At 39.2% G+C, this 18493-nt stretch overlaps 1 protein-coding gene and 1 pseudogene across 1 annotated transcript in view; both read right to left on the reverse strand.

Annotated features, from left to right (window-relative positions):
* LOC102800727 (transforming growth factor-beta receptor-associated protein 1-like) overlaps positions 1-18493 on the reverse strand; it is a 219735-nt gene that overhangs the window by 113318 nt on the left and 87924 nt on the right. The gene's annotated exons all lie outside the window — the stretch shown is intronic.
* LOC144347815 (uncharacterized) lies at positions 12845-17161 on the reverse strand (annotated as a pseudogene).

Below are 18493 nucleotides of genomic sequence, written 5' to 3' on the forward strand. Positions count from 1 at the left end.
ATCGTGTGAAATTGAACTTTTATGTACAGAGAAACACATATTTATGCTTTGGTTGACAGCACTTCTCAAAAAAAAAAAAAAAAAGACAACCTGCAAAACTTTATACAATTGTCAGACATGCAGCGAATAGTATGCTTTTGTAATATATGCAGTTTCAGTGGCTTTGCTTTCCGAGAAAAAATTCTGGCTCTGCACCTGAAAAAAACAAAAAAACATTTAGTCAAAAGTAAGCAGAGGTTGTAGCATATATGCTCCCATTAGCTGTTAAATTTAATTAAAAATGATATTTGTGTACCGTCTTTTCAGTACGAAAACATATTACTTAATATATTTATACCAGCCAGAAAGAAATTGCAAGTTTTCACTGAGCAATTAGGAATATACATGGACAACAATTGATGCATGTCTACTGTTTGAAAGGCTGCAAGATGTAATGAAGTAGCAAACCAATCACTACTCGAGTCGGACTGGCTGGGAAACTGCACAATACATACAAAAATGTATGCAGATGATATATGAGCAGCTCCACCAAATATAAAAATATTCTTTCCATAGTTATGACTCTTATGTAAATGTGATTTTCCACTCCTTAGCAATAGTAGTTAGAGTATTGTATTGTAGTGTATCACACAAGTTTATTGTGATTCTATATGTGTTTGTAAGATCAGTTGGTTACACCCATTCTAATGTATGGGTCAGAAATTTGGCACAAATGACACTAATAACCTAGAGCAAGTTTGTAATAATTATTATTGTTTTATTCTTGGTGTTAGTAAATTTACACCATCAGTTGGTATAAGGGGTGAACTAGGTAGATTACCAGTAAGAATAAATGCAATGGTTTCAAAGGTTAAATACTGATACAGAATAAATTTGCTTCCTGAAAATCACATATTAAAATGTGCATTAAAGGAAATACAAAATAATTCTACCTGGATTACTCAAATAAAAACAATTTTTGGAGAAAAAAACTTGTCTAAAATAAAAGAAACTAACAAGATCAACAATATTAATCAACTAACCAATGTTGTAAAAACAAAGCTATCAAATGAATTTATTCAATCATGGAGAAAACAATTAAATAAAAAAGAGGGGAACAAACTTAGAACATATAGTGTATTTAAACAAAAATTTGAATTAGAAAACTGTCTAAATGAAATGAAAAACTTCAGCCAACGTAGAGTTTTAGCAAAGTTTAGGCTCGGTGACCACAACCTTGAAATTGAATTGGGAAGGAAGAGTAAACCAAAAACCCCAGAAAATGAAAGAACGTGCAAAAAATGCAATTCAGATCAAATTGAAGATGAAATGCATTACATCTTAGATTGCAATTTCTATGAAGTAGAGAGAAAACATGTCTTGAAGTATTTTAAAATAAAAATTAATGACTTGTCCAGAATGGAAAGCTTTGTGAAAATAATGGGAAATAATATGGCTTTGTCATATTATTTAAAAAATACAATTTTCTAAAAGATAAATATGTAACTGTGGTCTGGGAGAACCTTGCTGCTGTTTAATCGTTTTTTTCCCAGAGATTTTCTAATTTGTATTTCTTTCTATGTTGAATTTCAGTGTATTTTAATTTTATTGTCTTATTTTATTTGTCTTTTGTATTCATTTTACCTTACTAAACCCACAGATGGTTAAGTTGTGTAATAAAGTTATTATTATTATTATTTAGCTTTATTTAGCATTCCTGTTTAGTTGGTTAACTTTACTGCATCTTAATGTAGTTTATTTTATTTTTATACGACCATAGAACAACTCACTGTAGTTTGTTTTAAGGTAGCGAGAAGGGAAATTTTCACTTTTTTCTTGATTTTTCAAAAATTTATAAAACGGTTACTTTAGACCTTGATACATCACCCTAGGTTTACAAAAGATCGAAATTGCAAAATAACGTTGCTCAAATTAGTGTTTTAAAACACTAGCAGAAAAGACTACAACTGCCGTTTCGTGGATATTTGCATAGTGTTTATCTTTGGAAGGACTTAAATGATAACATCTTATCTGTATACTCTGTTGTTGACGATTCTGATATAACGGGTGATAAGCTTCCAGTTGCAAACAATGTGTGTTTATCTAACGTCCATTGTCAGCATTATTGTCAGTCGAGACTTCGTCGGAGAAACATGGTCATACAGTACTCATTTCGCCCAACCTTCCGCTTTTATATCGTCCGCTTATCGCTTAATTTCCGACCACGCGGTCTTGTCCGACCGGAAACCGACCGCATTTTAATCGCGTTTTTTTTTTCGCTCGCTCGCTCATTGAAAATATTGACCGCTCGCCCAAACACTGAAAACTGGCACATGGGTGGTCGAAATGGTGGTTTTGATAGTAAAGTGTGAACATACAACTAGTATTAACTATTATTACATTCTGAACGACACTTCAAATCTAATAGCTGTATTACACTTGTATCGTGAAAGCAACTGAACTGGGACTTCTTGTTACGTGTTTTGGGTGCTTGTTCTAGATGTAATATTTTTATTTTTATTTTTATTTTAATGAGACAGTTACGTGAAAAAAAGCCTAGGTAACTCCTTTTGGCAGAGCAGAGAAACGACGAAATGTTAGTGATTAATTCCAAAAATAACGATATCGAATCCACATCGGTCCACGTCTGGTAAAATTTGACATTTAATTTTTAAAATTAAGTCACGATCATTGAATGAGCTCGGTCTATACCGTATACGTACCGCAAAAGTGTTCCCACAAAAAATATTTTCGACTAAAAACGGCCACATGCCCTGAAAAAATCGAACAGAGCTTGACATGTATGAATAATTTATTGGGCTTAAATGAAAAACGTGTCAAATTTAGTTATAGCCATAACTATTTGGTGGCCAGTCGATGAACAATTCAAAGTCCTTCAGAGCTGAAAATCATCGACGCTACTCTGGTTTACTTTATTTCACAACTTGCAGAGAAAACTGATTCGCGTGAGCTCTAATGTATCTTGGCCTAGTATTTTCTTTTTGAACTAAGGTCAAATTCCATCAGTTTGTCAAAATATATGTTTTTCAGCGAATAATTTTGAAGCCTGTCACAGCACAAACAACTATGTGAATCGACGCCGGTGATTGGATTGTACGACGACCCTTCAATTAGCGTCAAATATGCTTTGTTACAACATCATTGATTGGCTGAGAGTCACCTGATCGGAGCACGAACTGGGTCACAGAACCATATTTGTCCGTATTATCAACAGGACTTTGCAAAATAACCACACCCACATTTTCAATCATTTTTAGCGCGGAAGTTGCCAACAAATGTAAAAAAAATCGTGAATTTCATGGATTCGAATAAAATAAAGCAAGCGATTGATAAGGATGATTATTAATATTTTCCCCGATGCTCTTCGAATTTTTATTTTTTTTATTTCAAGGTAAGAAATGGCTAGCTGAAGTTGCATCGTCTTCAATGCGGTTGTTTCACCGCGAACAACTCTAGCTCTGTTTTGGGCATGGTTTAGTTTTGCGATGTAAAATAAAATATATATTAAAATAATAATGCTTGATTAATTATTTGGGGTTTCAGCCCACAAATTACGGACATGATCTCCATGAATTACGGTCAATGTTTGTCTTCTCTCGGCTGATTGTCACGGTGTTGATCGACGCCCTTCCTAAACTCAGTATGGAGAAACCAACGGGGATCGACATTCCAAACAAACAATCGAAATTATCAACGAAAGACGAGATTTGTCTAGATATTTACAAACATACTGTCATGACAAACATATGTAAAATTAACAAATACACAAAGAGGTGTAATATTAGGTTTTATTTTAGGCTTAGAAATATTTTCTTTCACTCAGCCCATGCATGTAACTGCCATTTAGCTTTACGGTCCTTCAGCATCGGGGGAAAACAACAATAATTATACAAAACACATTGCGAAGACTCAACAATCAGGAAAGAAACCCCAGACAACCCTGTCGTACTTGTGTTGAAATACATTTTGTATTTCACGTCAGAATATTGTTTAAAATAAAATATTCAGTCCAAGCCAAATCGAGGTCAAAGGGTCAGGTTGCGTGCATATAATTATATATAGTTAAAACAAAAAGTATTTGAACTTTTGTCAGCTGTTCAACATCTATAAAAACCAGAAAGACAATTATAAGACAATGTGAACCTCGGAAATTATTCTGTTAGTCACGGTCCGAATTTTAAATGCGCGCGAGCGAGCAGGTGGGCGGTGATATTTCGGGGTTTGCGCGGTCGAAAATAAAGCGGAAATTGTTCGGTCGAATTCAACAAGCGGTCGCAAAAGCGAGAGAAAAAGGTGATTGGAAAGCGAAAGCGGGCGGGAGGTTGTGCGAAAGGAGTACTGTAACTTTGCACAACTTTCTTTTAAATCGTTTTATTTTCCAAGTCAATATTCTATTTTACTAATAATTTTTTTTTCTAACGCAATGGCGAAGAAAAGAAAGAAAGCGTTGACAGACGAGGCAAAGAAAAATCTGCCACTCAGTGTCGCACTCTGACACAGCAATTTTTTTTTCAAACATCGGCCATTTTGTTTCACCATGAAAACCGTTTTATCAGATGTCTTATCTCAGACACTTGAAGGATTAGCTTGTTTGTAAACTGTCAGCGTGTACAGTGGGACAGTAATGTTTGTCAGAGGATTATCCCTCGTTGTTCGTTTGCATAACAATGGAAAACCCGAACGTTCCTGGAGTACGGACTCAAATGCCAGCAATTTTCTTCATTTTTCGCGCTCGAGCTTGAAATTATCCATTATCTGACACTCTTTATGAGTTCTATGATATCAGTGGTTAATATGTTTGGCCATTTTTAGTGTATATTTATAATAATGCAGCAAATCTACAGTGTTTTATTAACTAAAACTGTTTTTCGCGTTTTTCTCGAGTTGAAGTTTTGATCGAGAACGACTCATTGGGACCGCCGCCAAATCAAGTGCGTTCGGACTAGGACATTCAAACTCGCAGTTATCGTTCAAAAGATAATGATGGTGCGAAATATGTCTGGGTTTTTAAAGAAAATGCTTTGTCACAGATTAATAGTCTGTTAAAGGTGCCAAGTATGAAATAATTTGGGGACAAAAAAACAAACCTGCATAGAAATCGGAATAATAGGTCTTTTGATTATCGGAGACGCATTTCAATGGACTTGATTACGGACAATGCATAACTTAAATTTCACCAGGAAATTCCGCAGTGTGCTCTCGCAATCGCGTACTTAGTCATTTTTACAAGGTTCGCCATTTTTGATGTCAATTTGATGATAATTATGTAAACAATGTCTGTCCAGTTTGTGCGAACTTGCACCTCTATACTTAGTCTTTTGATATATATAACCTAAATTACTGTTCTGAACGAGACAACAGACAGAGAATGTTTTATTTAAAAACGTCACAAAACCTTCTCGCTACCTTAATGTTGAACAAAAATTAAAATCAGTCACTGTATAGTGGTGATGTATTGCGCGAAATTGTTGCAAGGACAATACTTTTCTTGATTTGCGTGTCGTCGTGCGTCGATAAAAATGCATGGAATGGTCGGCAGTATTGATCAAGTTCGTCTAGTGTGACATTCGTGGCTGGCGACAAGATGTCATATAATCGTTTAAATGGGCGTCAAGGAGGAGTGAAAGGCCCTAATTTGGTTCTACAATAGGCGTCATGAAATGTTGGAAAATTACAGTCAATCCAAAAAACTGTTAACATGACAACAAAAAATATTCACTATATTTATTATGCATTATTTTTTTGTTGGTAGCAAATGATTACGGTACGGTAGCTTACTTGTTTTCGAAGTGTTCTAATTGTTGATTAGTACTCAGTAGTGATTATATTAACGTACAAAAATTAATTTCGTTGAATTGTTATGAATTGCAAGTAAAATTCAACTTAGTTTTATCGTAAGCAAATGTTTTCGGTTACATGTCAACGCTCGATTAGACGATATCCGCCCACAACGCGTGTTTATTGACCAGATAGGTCAAGTCGCTAATCAACCAATCAAAATGCTGGATGGTGCCCATGTGCTCAAATTACCATAAATCATTTAAATATGACAGTTCAGCGACCTCATGGTGAAAGCAACACGGAAGACCAGATTTACCGATGTTTTAGTGCGATCTTTTGGCTTCGTTTCTCATGGGGAAAAAGGCATGATTTTTTTTAATCGGATTTAGAAAAATAAATAAACGTACCGTCCCAAATAAAAATGTACCGGGTGGAATTTTTCTGTGGAAAAAATAAACATACCGGTACATTCAGCCTTATGGGCAAGCTTTCCTGGGTAGCACCATATTTTTAACTTGCCTATTGTGTGACCCAACTAAACTTGTTTATGGCTTGTTTATCTCATACAACAATATCTGTGGAAATCATAAACAAATGTAAATGTTGCGGAAATCAAGCATGGCGATAATGATTTTGAGCGAGGCAGAGTCTGGCAAGCGTCTCAGAGCAGCATTGCGCCAACACCACCACAACGTTTGAATCCCGGTGAGAGCACTGCAAACCTTTTAAATCACGAGGTAAACTTTCAATTTACACAATACATAATCAGTTCCTACAACCATAATAAAAAGGCAGTTTTTCTGGCGAAACTCTCGCCAGGTTAGCAATAGTTTCTCATGATCACCAAACCCGAGACACAAACGATAATACAAAGTGTATAAATACCATAACAAGCACAGTTTCTTACCTTTGAAATTGACGAGACACAATTTTGTCCATATAAGCGTTGCGCAAATAAGATACAATTCCGGGATACAATATCCTCACAAAAATGACTGATTTCCACCGAGACGAGAACTGTGTAAGCGTCATCAAAACTCGGATTAAACTCGGGTAATTTCGGGAAAAGTCGGATTTTGAAGGAAAAATGTTAAAAATCAGGGAAAAACACAGTGAAACTTTGAAGAATCGAAAAAATAACTTGATGTGCATAATAGCACCATCAATTTCTGTCTCTGTGCCAACTCTGAACTGAATTGGATCACACATGTGTGAAAAAAAGCTGGTAACATGAAAATGTGCACACACATTTGCACAGACACGACCTAAATTAATACCCCTCGCCCGGATCGCAGATCCGGCGGGGGCTAATTAGCAGCACTATTAAACAACAATACATAACATACTGGAGAGAGAATATGACAAATGAAAAACAAAACTAAGAACATTTAAAATGAATTTCAATCTGGAAAATCACCTAAATGTTTTGGATAATAATCAAAGATTATCAATGGCTAGATTCAGGACAAGTAGTCATAATCTCGCCATTAAAAAAGGCAGACATACCAATCCAAAAACTCCATTAGAAAATAGAATTTGTAAACAATGCCCATTACAGGAGATCGAAGACAAACTACACTTTCTTTTAGTTTGCCCACGATATCAAACAGATAGAAATGATTTTATTTCCAGTATTTTATTCTTCAAAGAAATCATTACCAACCTGCGAAAATTTGCATATTTAATGAAACGTAATGACAGAAATATAATTCGACTTTTAGGGGAATTTCCACATAAATCATTCATTTTAAGAAATGAGCTTTCTTTGGATATAATGCCTAGACTCCTTTTATTCTATTTTTTTGTTATCTTACTTTACTATTATTTTAATCACATAAAAATCACATTAATGTATGCCATTTCTAATTGATGATTACATTATTGGTCAGTTAAAGGGATTATCTTTCAGCCAATCATTATCCTAGTACATGATTAGGAAAGTTTATCTTTTGGATTACTGACCATGTCTTAAATAAGCCCCTCTTAACACCTTGTGTAAGACTGGACCCAAGCAAGTGTCAGTATACTATGCTTATTGCTGTTCCTGTAACTTTGTTCTTAGCTAGTTCGATAGTCTATGTAGTACTGTTCCAGTAATATCCTGCTGTGAGTATCTCAATTGGTTAATTTGTATCCTGTTTCTTATGACTTTATGGTTGTGATATATGATTTCACAAATCAGTGTTGACTACAACGATTCCCCACAAAATTGGTGCCGAGACCAGGATTGCTGCTAGATGTCAACTCATCACAACCAGACTAATCATCGCAAGCTCTAACTACTGCTTCCAGTAAAGACCAACATTTCTTCAAGTTCTACAAAGTTTGTTACTTTTTTAACCAGCTGTTGTTTATTTAAACAACATTCTTTATTGTATTATTTTCAGGATCCCAATAAGGATACAAAATCAATAAAGTTATTTACTACAAATCAGCCGCCACAATGCTGAGGTTCTAAATGAGACAAAGCCAGGACACAACTGCTCAACGTTCTAACACCTATTGAACTACTTCTAGACCAATACAACAAGGCAACCAACAAACCAGCAGCCTAGAGAGAGATTGTAGCACGCAAATTGGCTGTCGACAATCGACTATCAACCCTCATCAAAGCTAATGAAGCAGACGTTGATCTAGTCGATGCAGATCTAGAAGAATTCACTGATACTGAGCAATTCAAAGTAGACATATTAACTCGCTTCTCTCGACTCACCATGTTCATCGAAGATAATGCCACAATAAGAATGCCGCAAAATCAACAAGTACAACCCACGCAGACAGATCAAAGAACCACCACACAGCAACAAGACGAGAGACCCAGATTCAAATCTGTGAATTTACCACGCCTGGAAATCCCTACTTTCTACAGTGACCCACTTACATGGTCAGAATTCATAAACAATTTCCAAGCAGCAATACATGATGATCCTCATATCTCTGACATCCAGAAATTTGCCTACCTCCGTAGCTTCGTAGATGGCAAAGCTAAACGATTAATAGACGGCTTCCCTACTTCCGCTGAGAACTACAATCTCACATTCGACCTTCTACATACATCACCGCCATACAATGCAGCAAGTTTAAGAGAATACCACGATGGGATTGAATCCACAGTCAGAGCTTTAAAAGCCCTTGGTTGAGATGAACAACAATACGAGGTACTAGCCTTTCTACAACAGATGACGCCTTCAAATGGTGACAACACTAGGACATTAGTTTCTCTCAGCAAATCTATGCTTCGGGAAATACGTGTACATGTATTGAGTGTCGGACATAACAACCACACTTTCAACTCAAACACACATCATCCTTCTTCAGTCGCTGTCTTTAACACCGAAGTAAGTGCTCATCCAACCAACTCCACTGAAGTTTCAACATTCCATGGTTCAACTCAACGTAAACCTCGCTACCACAACCCGTCTACGAAAAACAGATATGTCGCTAACCATGGATTTCATTCACCGGCTCCAGATCGCCGAGTAGAGTCTACAACTGAATCTACTTGTCGATCAACCAACTCAAGATTTGCTCAACGATCCTGTTGTTATTGTAAAGGTGAAAATTCATCGATGAACTGCCAAACCTTACCCACGCGTAGAGAACACCTAGATTATGTAAAACTTTGTTTGGGACATCATGAAGCCAAAGTATGCCGTTCACAATATACTTGCAAACAATGCAATGGTAAGCACCATACTTCCTTACACTCTTGATGTAACTCAATCTGATTCCAAGTCAGCAGTGAGCATTAATTTCTCCCACACCACACGAGATTCTACCAAGCATAATCGTTCATCCAAAGACGGACAATACTCTGGAAAACCCGACCTTACACATCGTAAGATGCTGTTGAAAACTGCGAAAATCCCTACCTCCTACAATGGGAAACAAGCTATGGCTACGGTTTTTTTGATGAAGGCGCAGACCGTAGTTTCATTACAAGCCATTACTGAATCTCAAATCATTTAGTAACCCACGCACCGCATTGAAAACCATCCCCCTGACCACTGTCAACTCGCTGAAACGAGATGGTTCATGTGCTCCGATTGACTTGCTATACATTGATGAAATGTCAGATAACTTAAAGAACAATATCAGCCATGATGTAAGAAAACTACAAAACTACCCTTAGCTCACCCCGTTTCCAATGAATCTACGATAACACTAGACATTCTCATTGGTGTGGATAGGTATTGGAATTCTGTTGGTGACAAAATCATTTGTGGCAATGGCCCGGTAGCAGTCGAGTCATCTTTCGACTACTAGTATCTACTTTCGGGACCTATGCACACTGGCAAACAACAAAGTTCACAAGTGCAAACTTTCCACTTCACTACTATGAAGTCTACTGATGAACAGCTCGAACCGATGAACGGATTGCATCACCAATCAACTCCAATCAAAGGAACGAACACTAATTCTAATCCTAAAGTGACACAAGAAACTTCACCTAACATTGGCAACATTATGTATGTAAAGTCACATCGCGATCTCCAACACTTGCTGCGTGTTACATCGCTTGTACTTAGATTTATCAACAACTGTAAACACCAGCTACAAAATCATAACAAATCGCCGCCATCTTTGAATGACGTCATCACAGAATCTTCCCATTGCAAACGTCAACAAAAAGAAACTCCATCTGCTACTGAGATGACAAACGCAGAAGTACTATGGATCCATGCTGCACAATCCGAATTTTCTGATATTATTTTTGGATTACTTCATAACAACAGCAAATTCGGACCTTTGAAACGTCAACTCAAGCTGTTCGTGGACGATAAAAAACTACTGAGAACTGGCGGTCCGTTAGCTACATGTATGATGCCATACACCCCTTGCTATTACAAAGTCATCACCTGTTCACATCAATTGTCAGTACAGACACTCATTTACGATTAAACCACAGCGGTACGCTTGCCACAACTACGTCATTAAGAGAACGGTACTGGATTACTGGTATCCGCAGAACAGTCAATTCTGTGCTCAACCGATGTGTAACCTGTAAAAAGGAGGACGGACAACCCTACTCTCAACCTATACCAGCTCCTCTACCAATTTATCGAGTTAATCAAGCCGAACCTTTCTCTAAATGTGAAGTTGATTATACAGGAGCTCTAATAGTAAAGAACCCTAATGACATTCAACATCAAAAGCTTGTATACCGGCATGACTGGAGCAATACAATTAGAACTCTTAAACAACCTAACAAGTGGATCATTCCTACTAGCTCCATGTCGATTTGAAGCTCGCCGATCTACCCGTCAACTTATGATATCTGATAATGCAACATTTGTATCGGCTGCTAATATCGTGTCAGATAACAGTGTACAATGGTACTTGCCAACAACAGAATTACCTGGCGATTCATACCAAAACGATCACCATGGACAGGTGGATTTTACGAGAGACTTATCAGATTAACTAAGACATCTCTGAAGAAAGTGCTGGGAAAAGCACTCGTCACTACTACTGAACATTCAACTATCCTGACGGAGATAGAAGCCTCACTGAACGACCGTCAATTGACCCACTTATCAACAAGCAGTGACAAACTGACACTTCTAACTCCATCACACCTTCTCAACCGCCGCCCTATTCGAAGCCTCCCTTCAATGACACCAGTTGACAGCGACGCTATCTTGAATAATACACAGTCATCCATCGTCGATATCAATATATCTCTTTTCTCCAAATACATTCTGGAAATTCTAGTCATTGGAATACCTCACTTCTCTACGCGAGAGACATCAAAGGTGTGAAACATAACACTGTGAAAATCAGAGACATTGTATTAATTCATGACAATGTGAGTAATGTGTACATGTCCAAAGTTACTAAGCTGTTACCAGGTTCGGATGGTATAGTACGCTGGGTCGAAATACTCACTCGTCAGGGAACGACAAACATACCAATATCCCGACTAGATCCACTGGAATTAAATGCGGAAACCTCAAATTCTAATTCAGTTCAGACAGAAAAGGAACCTATCGGAATGAGTTCAACCATACAAAACCCAGACACAATGCAAACCACTTCCAGACGACCAGTGAGAAAGTCTGCTGTGAAAGCAAATGAACTTGTGCAGAGATTGATAAATAACAATCTTGTTTAATTGAACAATATTGTGACTCTATACATATTGTTGTCATAAAATGAACCCTGAACTCTCACCTTGAAAACGAGGCATGACATGATGACATCATCATTTATTATTGTATAAGCCATTACAATCTCAATGTCATGTCAACTAACTAAAAGTAACATAGTAACTAAAACATGCGCAATCGTTTTTGTTGTTTGGCCGGGAATATATCGCTGGCTTACCGGTACTCTGACATGTTTTAGGTTTGTGTTAGTTTGTAGCATTTAAATGTCTAGAAATGATACTTATTCTTGCTTGATTTTGTTCATTCTTGTTTTATACGTATTATCAAATTACTGTCTTTCTTAATTGATTTACTTGATTAAGCATTGTAATGTTAGAAGTTATGTGCATTTCAACATGTTTTACTAGTGTGTTTACCTCAACTTAACATTGAACTCTATGGCAAAGAAACACACTTCCTGTTAATGTATGCCATTTCTAATTGATGATTACGTTATTGGTCAGTTAAAGGGATTATCATTATCCTAGTACAGGAATTAGGAAAGTTTATCTTTTGGATTACTGGCCATGCCTTAAATAAGCCTCTCTTAAAGGCCCAATGCCAGTATGGACACAGACCTGTTGTATACAGAGCTTGGACTACAACCAGACACTTCGGTTGGAGCGCTAACGAGCGAGTAACTCTGTTTATTTCTTAACGGGAAAACAGAATCAACATGGCGGGGAAAACACAACGAGAGAACAGAGCATGCGTAGCAAAATGTAAAGCAAACACAAAAGGGCGTTAACATGATCGTAAATACAGTAAACACACATAGTGGCGTAACCACGTATTTTCTTTAACTTACACCATTTTCGAAAAGTCTAAAGAAAACGCATGAGGAAAAATGACTCACTACATGATAATACAAAATTGCTGTTGGACACAAAAAATAATCTAAACTGAATGCAGACTTAAAAGTCCATGACATAATCTTTTAGATGTTCCGGAAGTCGGCGGTTATGGCTTGATCGTCTATGTTGAATTGGCTGCATGACTATTGGAGTATCGTCAGCCAGGGATGTTGGTGTCGGGTCTCCAGGAGTCAACAATATTGAGTTGACTGAGCCAATACTTTGCGACTCAGTTTCTAAAGGAGTGTCAGTGCAACCTGTTGCCGGTGTTAGATCGGAAGGTATACTTGGTGGTATTGGTGGATGTGTTGGAGATAGTGGAGTTTCGTCTTCGTCAGGAAGATATGACATAGGGTTTTGATCGGTGTCTTTCAAAGAAGGTACGATATAACATTCCGACTCATTCACACGGTATAACGTTTGCCTGAGTTGACTACCGCGGAACTTGCGGATGTTGCGCCATTGGCCATCGATACCAGTCACTAAGTAGTGATCACGGGCACTAGACTTATTGCGGTCACACTGCAGATAGACGAGGTCTCCAACTTCAAGTTTGGGTGCACTGGTGGTTTTTACTGTAGGGGCTTTTGATTTCTCGCTAGCTTTATGGTTAGCCAAACGTTTCGTGTGTTGGTCTAAAATAAGTTTACGGTCGCTAATAGGAAGCTGATAATTGGTAAATTGGTCTCTTTGGGTCCACATTTCACGTGCCGATAAGCCATTTGAACGTATGCGAGAGTTAACATGAGTGATTGCTATGGAGAGGGAGAGTGGTGTAATAGTTGCACACAGTGGATCCTGACGGAGTATCTCATCCTCAACTTCCTGTATTGCTCTATCTGCGACAGGGTTTTTGTTGCGATTCTTGATGCGGCCGGCCTCAATATTCAGACGGTATTTTCGAAGAAGGCTGTCTTTAGATAGGGCTACAAAACCTGGAGCTGGTTCTGTCCGTATAAGTTTGGGTGGACCATCAAGGGGCTCAGGTCAATGCAAAGTCGCAGTAGGGCATTGCGCAATGTTTCACTGCGTTCGTCTTCTATGAGGCATGCTGTGGTGTATGACGTGACGCATTGTCTGACGACCAGGACTAATTGTCTTTCACGTTTAATTACATCTGCTGCAAATAAACTGCCCACAGATTCTGGTGGATCTGAAGTTGATTGCTTAACAATTGTGTGAGGTACTTTGTTAAGTGAGGCACACTGGTGACAAGAGGTGGATGCGTGTTGGATTGCTTTGTCCATGTCCAGTGTGAAAAAATAACGATGGAGGACCTGCTTCATTTGGTAACAAGACGAGTGACTGAGACGAATATGAATTGCTGTCATGAGGCCATCTAACACCTGTTGAAGTACAACAATGCATTCGCGAGATAGAGCGAATGGATCAGTACGCTTGACTACAAGTAGACCGTCTTTGGCAATAGTAACGGTGTTGAGGTAGCGTTTGACGTCTTTGATGTTAGTTAGCTTTTTAGATGGACGAGTTCCCTGGGTGAGATGAGAATGTGTGCGTCTTAAATCAGAACATTCTAACTGGATAGTTTGCCACGCTGCCCTATTGGTGAATGGTAGGCGTTTATTTCCTGATATGTCTTCAATGGATGTGTTCATGACAACAGAGTCTTCCACACGTTCTACAAACGAACATATCTGACAGGTAGGGGTGGTACACTCTGCGGCATTGCGGCTGGCAAAGTCTGATGGAATATTGTCCTTGCCCGCCAGGTGGCGCACGTTGGCCTGGTAATGACTAATAGAAGAGAGGAATGTTGTTACATATGGGCTTGCTGAGAACTCACCCCGACAAAGTTTTTCGTACACTTGCACACATGGCTTACTGTCGGTAACACGGTTTATGGTGGGACTGAATGATGTATGGACCAAAGTGCCTTGTTGCGATGGCAATAGAAAGGGCCTCAATTTCACATGGAAGCCATGTTGCCTGGCGTCCTCGAAGCTTGGCACTGAAGAAACCTGCGAGGTGGAGCTTGTCACCATGCAAGACATACATGGTGGACCCAACACTGTGTTTTTTAATGGCTGCATCAGTGACGATCCATATCTGATCTGTGCGTCTGGGGAGTGTGATCGTGCGATTTGACAATAATGCTGCCTGAGCAACACAAAAAGAATCGCGAAGCTCATTCGACCATTGAATTCTATCTTGGGATTGTTGTCGAATAGTTGCATCTTCTAGTGGAGCAACAAGAGAAGCACAGCCTGGTAACACTCTAGCTAGGACCTTATATGCGCCTATGAATGATCATAGGTTGCGTATCTTTTCTGGTGGAGAACATGATGACAACGTAGAGATACGGTGTTGGCTTGCGCGGATGGTTCCCTCATTCCATACCCAACCGAGAATTGTGACTGTTGCGGGGCAGATGACGGTTTTTGATGGTGACAATCTTAGTCATTGGCTGCTAACTTACACAGGAGATGTCTCCAGTTTATAAGAAGGTCCTTGATAGTATTCGCACCGCAGTACAGATCATCTGCGAGTTTGGCAATGCTACCATCCTCAAGCATGTCACCAAGTACGCGACACATTAACTCCTCCAACGCTGTCTCAGAGCCTGGCATTCCCATGGCTGAACGCACGTATACGCGGACACCTTTGGGTGACTCGTGTGAAAGGGGAATCTGGTAGAAGGCCTTAGTGAGATCGGTGGTGATGATATACTTCCATTGTGCAATTTGGCATAATGTGCTGTCGATGTCTGGCATGAGGGCGGGTTGTGGCTTACTGTAGCGGCCAACGTCTGCAAAAGCGGTGACAAGACGGAATTCACCGTTTGGTTTTTTGACTAAGAATGAGGGGTTCACATATTCCACATTGACATGTACATTCTCCGGGCGAGCGAAAACACCTAGCTCTTCAAGTTCATCAAACTTTTGTTGTAACTCGGCCAACTTGTCACGGGAGTATTGGGGAACACGGCCCTTGCGCTGCGGTGGTTGAACAGGACCCATATTGACGACTGCTTGAAATGGGCCAGAAACACCGTTATAACCCTTGATTGCAGTGTTGAAGACATCATCATATTCATGGTGTAATGTAGCAAACTTTGCTCGGTGAGACGGAGAGAGGTCAATTTTAACCGAATCTGAGTAGCTCTTTTCTGAAAGAACTGATTTGTGTGGTGATGTTACTCGAAGTGTAGTGTCTATGCTGTCATTGTTTGTCGGTGGTACGAAGACAGGACATATTTGGCAAAAATGTTCATTGTGTTTCAAATTTTGAGGTCTGTTAGTCTGGTTTGGAATCCGAATTTTACCCGATATGGTTGAATAAATGTTTGGAGCAGGCCATGGCTTGTCACATGATATGACTGAGAGCGAGCGAGATTCTACCCGTGGTTCAAGTGCAAATGCCTCGCTTGAGTCTTTGATTTCTGTAGGCAAGTCAAGTTCAATGAAATCACCGGGCCAAATTGTTGTTGACTTTGGTGGTGCGCGTAGTACAAGTGTTCGGCGAATGCGATGACTGCCCTTTGGCGATGAACCGTATTGTATATGTAGTGTAGGAAATGGTTGTCTGGACGGCTGGCCTGCTTACATAATGGACATGAACGGCTTTTGCATTCCCTTGGCCGAGCCTTTTGATATCTCACTGGTGTTGGTGTGATGCGACCCTTCTGAGGCCTTGAAGAAGCAGAGAGCATGACAGTGGCATCCTTATCTAAAAGTGAGCTCAATGCTTGCGAGATCTCAGGCTTTATAGAAGCTAGAGTCCATGTCCGCAGCTCAGTCCCATACCGCTGTTTAACCAGTTTGGGGAGGTCACTATGAATTAGTTGTAACCAAGTGAGTACAATGTAGTTCTCAAGTGAAGGGGAAATTTTCTCATCGTCAGTTATTGTTTCACTGTGGTGTGAAATACCATTGTCGCTACGTAACAGGTTATCATCAACAAATGCTGTTAAGCGCAGGAAGAGATCTTCTGGGCGTTCATCTGGTTCAAGGTGTATATTACAAAAATCTAGCAGGTGTGCACCAGTGGACTGGAACCCAAAATGAAGACGGATTACCTGCCAAATATTGCTCATGGATGTCGAATTTTTGACTATCATGTTGCGAGATATGATTGGGCAGAAGTTGGCTATTGCCCCAACATTAGCTCTAGGGCACTGACCTTCTGCTGGGCAGTTTGTCTTCTGCCGGCCTGGATGTTTTCCCCATCATCTGTGAAACCTCTCAGCGGTGTAGCCTTGGTTCGCTTTGTCCACTGTACGCCCTCACCGAGGAACTGTGCAAAATTTGAGTCTAATGAGAGTGTGTAGACCAGGTTCTGAAGCCAGCTTTCAAACGAAGTAATTGTTTCTGATTTTGTCAGACACCACTGTTTAGGCGCCCGTTGTTGGTTGGCCATAATGATTAGTATTGATTAACAAAATCAACGTCGGTATTATCCAGTCAATATATTGACTGACTGGCTGTACACAATATGCGTGTGTAAAGTCCGTACATGTATAGCAGGCTAGTGATGTCCGTATTACCTTTCAATGATGTGTAGATCCGAAGGACGCTGCCACCACACCAGTATGGACACAGACCTGTTGTATACAAAGCTTGGACTACAACCAGACACTTCGGTTGGAGCGTTAACGAGCAAGTAACTCCATTTATTTCTTAACGGGAAAACAGAACCAACATGGCGGGGAAAACACAATGAGAGAACAGAGCATGCGTAGCAAAATATAAAGCGAACACAAGAGGGCGTTAACATGATCGTAAATACAGTAAACACACATAGTGGCGCAATTTGCTTGCCCGGGGCAAGTGTGAATTGGAGGTGTGGCTATGCTAATGAGTGTTGTTAATCACTTGTATAGCCTATGACGCATCTTGTTTCAGCGGTCCAACATCATGTGACTTTGATTGACAGTAGTTAATTATTCAAGATTAGTAGCGCATCCCTTTCCTTGGTTTGTGTTTTTGACTTATCTGCCAAAATCTCAGCAACTACTGGGCAATATTGATTTTGAACCACAACGGGGCTATATTGATGTTGAGCCACTACAGGGCAATATTGATGTTGATCCACTACAGGGCAATATTGATGTTGAGCCAGTACAGGGCAATATTAATGTTAAGCCACTACTGGGCAATATTAATGTTGAGCCACTACAGAGCAATATTGATGTTGAGCCACTACAGGGCTATATTAATGTTGAGCCACTACAGGGCAATATTGATATTGAGCCACTACAGGGCTATATTAATGTTGAGCCACTACAGGGCTATATTAATGTTGAGCCACTACAGGGCTATATTAATGTTGAGCCACTACAGGGCAATATTAAAGTTGAGCCACTAGGTCAGTATTACAGATGAACCACTAAAGGGCAAATAGATCAATATAGAAGGGTATATAAAATACCCCTGCTGCCTGTAAAAAAAAATCATAGTTAAAAATAATTATATAATTTGAGAATACTAAAATTCTAGACAGAAAAAAGAAATAAATTTAATTTAAAACAGCGTAAGACTTTGATTCATGTTCTACAGCATGAACTGTATCTATTAACACAAGACAATACGCAAGATAAGCCTTCAGCAAGCACTCCTGAAATTTCAGATCATTGGTACCATGTTTTTGGATACATTCAATATTAATTCACAGACAACAAAATAAAGATTTTCAATAACATACAAGTTTTCCAGAGTTGATGGTTGTAAGGCACTTGCATGGCTTCGCCAG

The sequence above is a fragment of the Saccoglossus kowalevskii genome, chromosome 7 (assembly GCF_978046115.1).
Source record: "Saccoglossus kowalevskii chromosome 7, keSacKowa6.1, whole genome shotgun sequence".
NCBI classification, from domain to species: domain Eukaryota; kingdom Metazoa; phylum Hemichordata; class Enteropneusta; family Harrimaniidae; genus Saccoglossus; species Saccoglossus kowalevskii.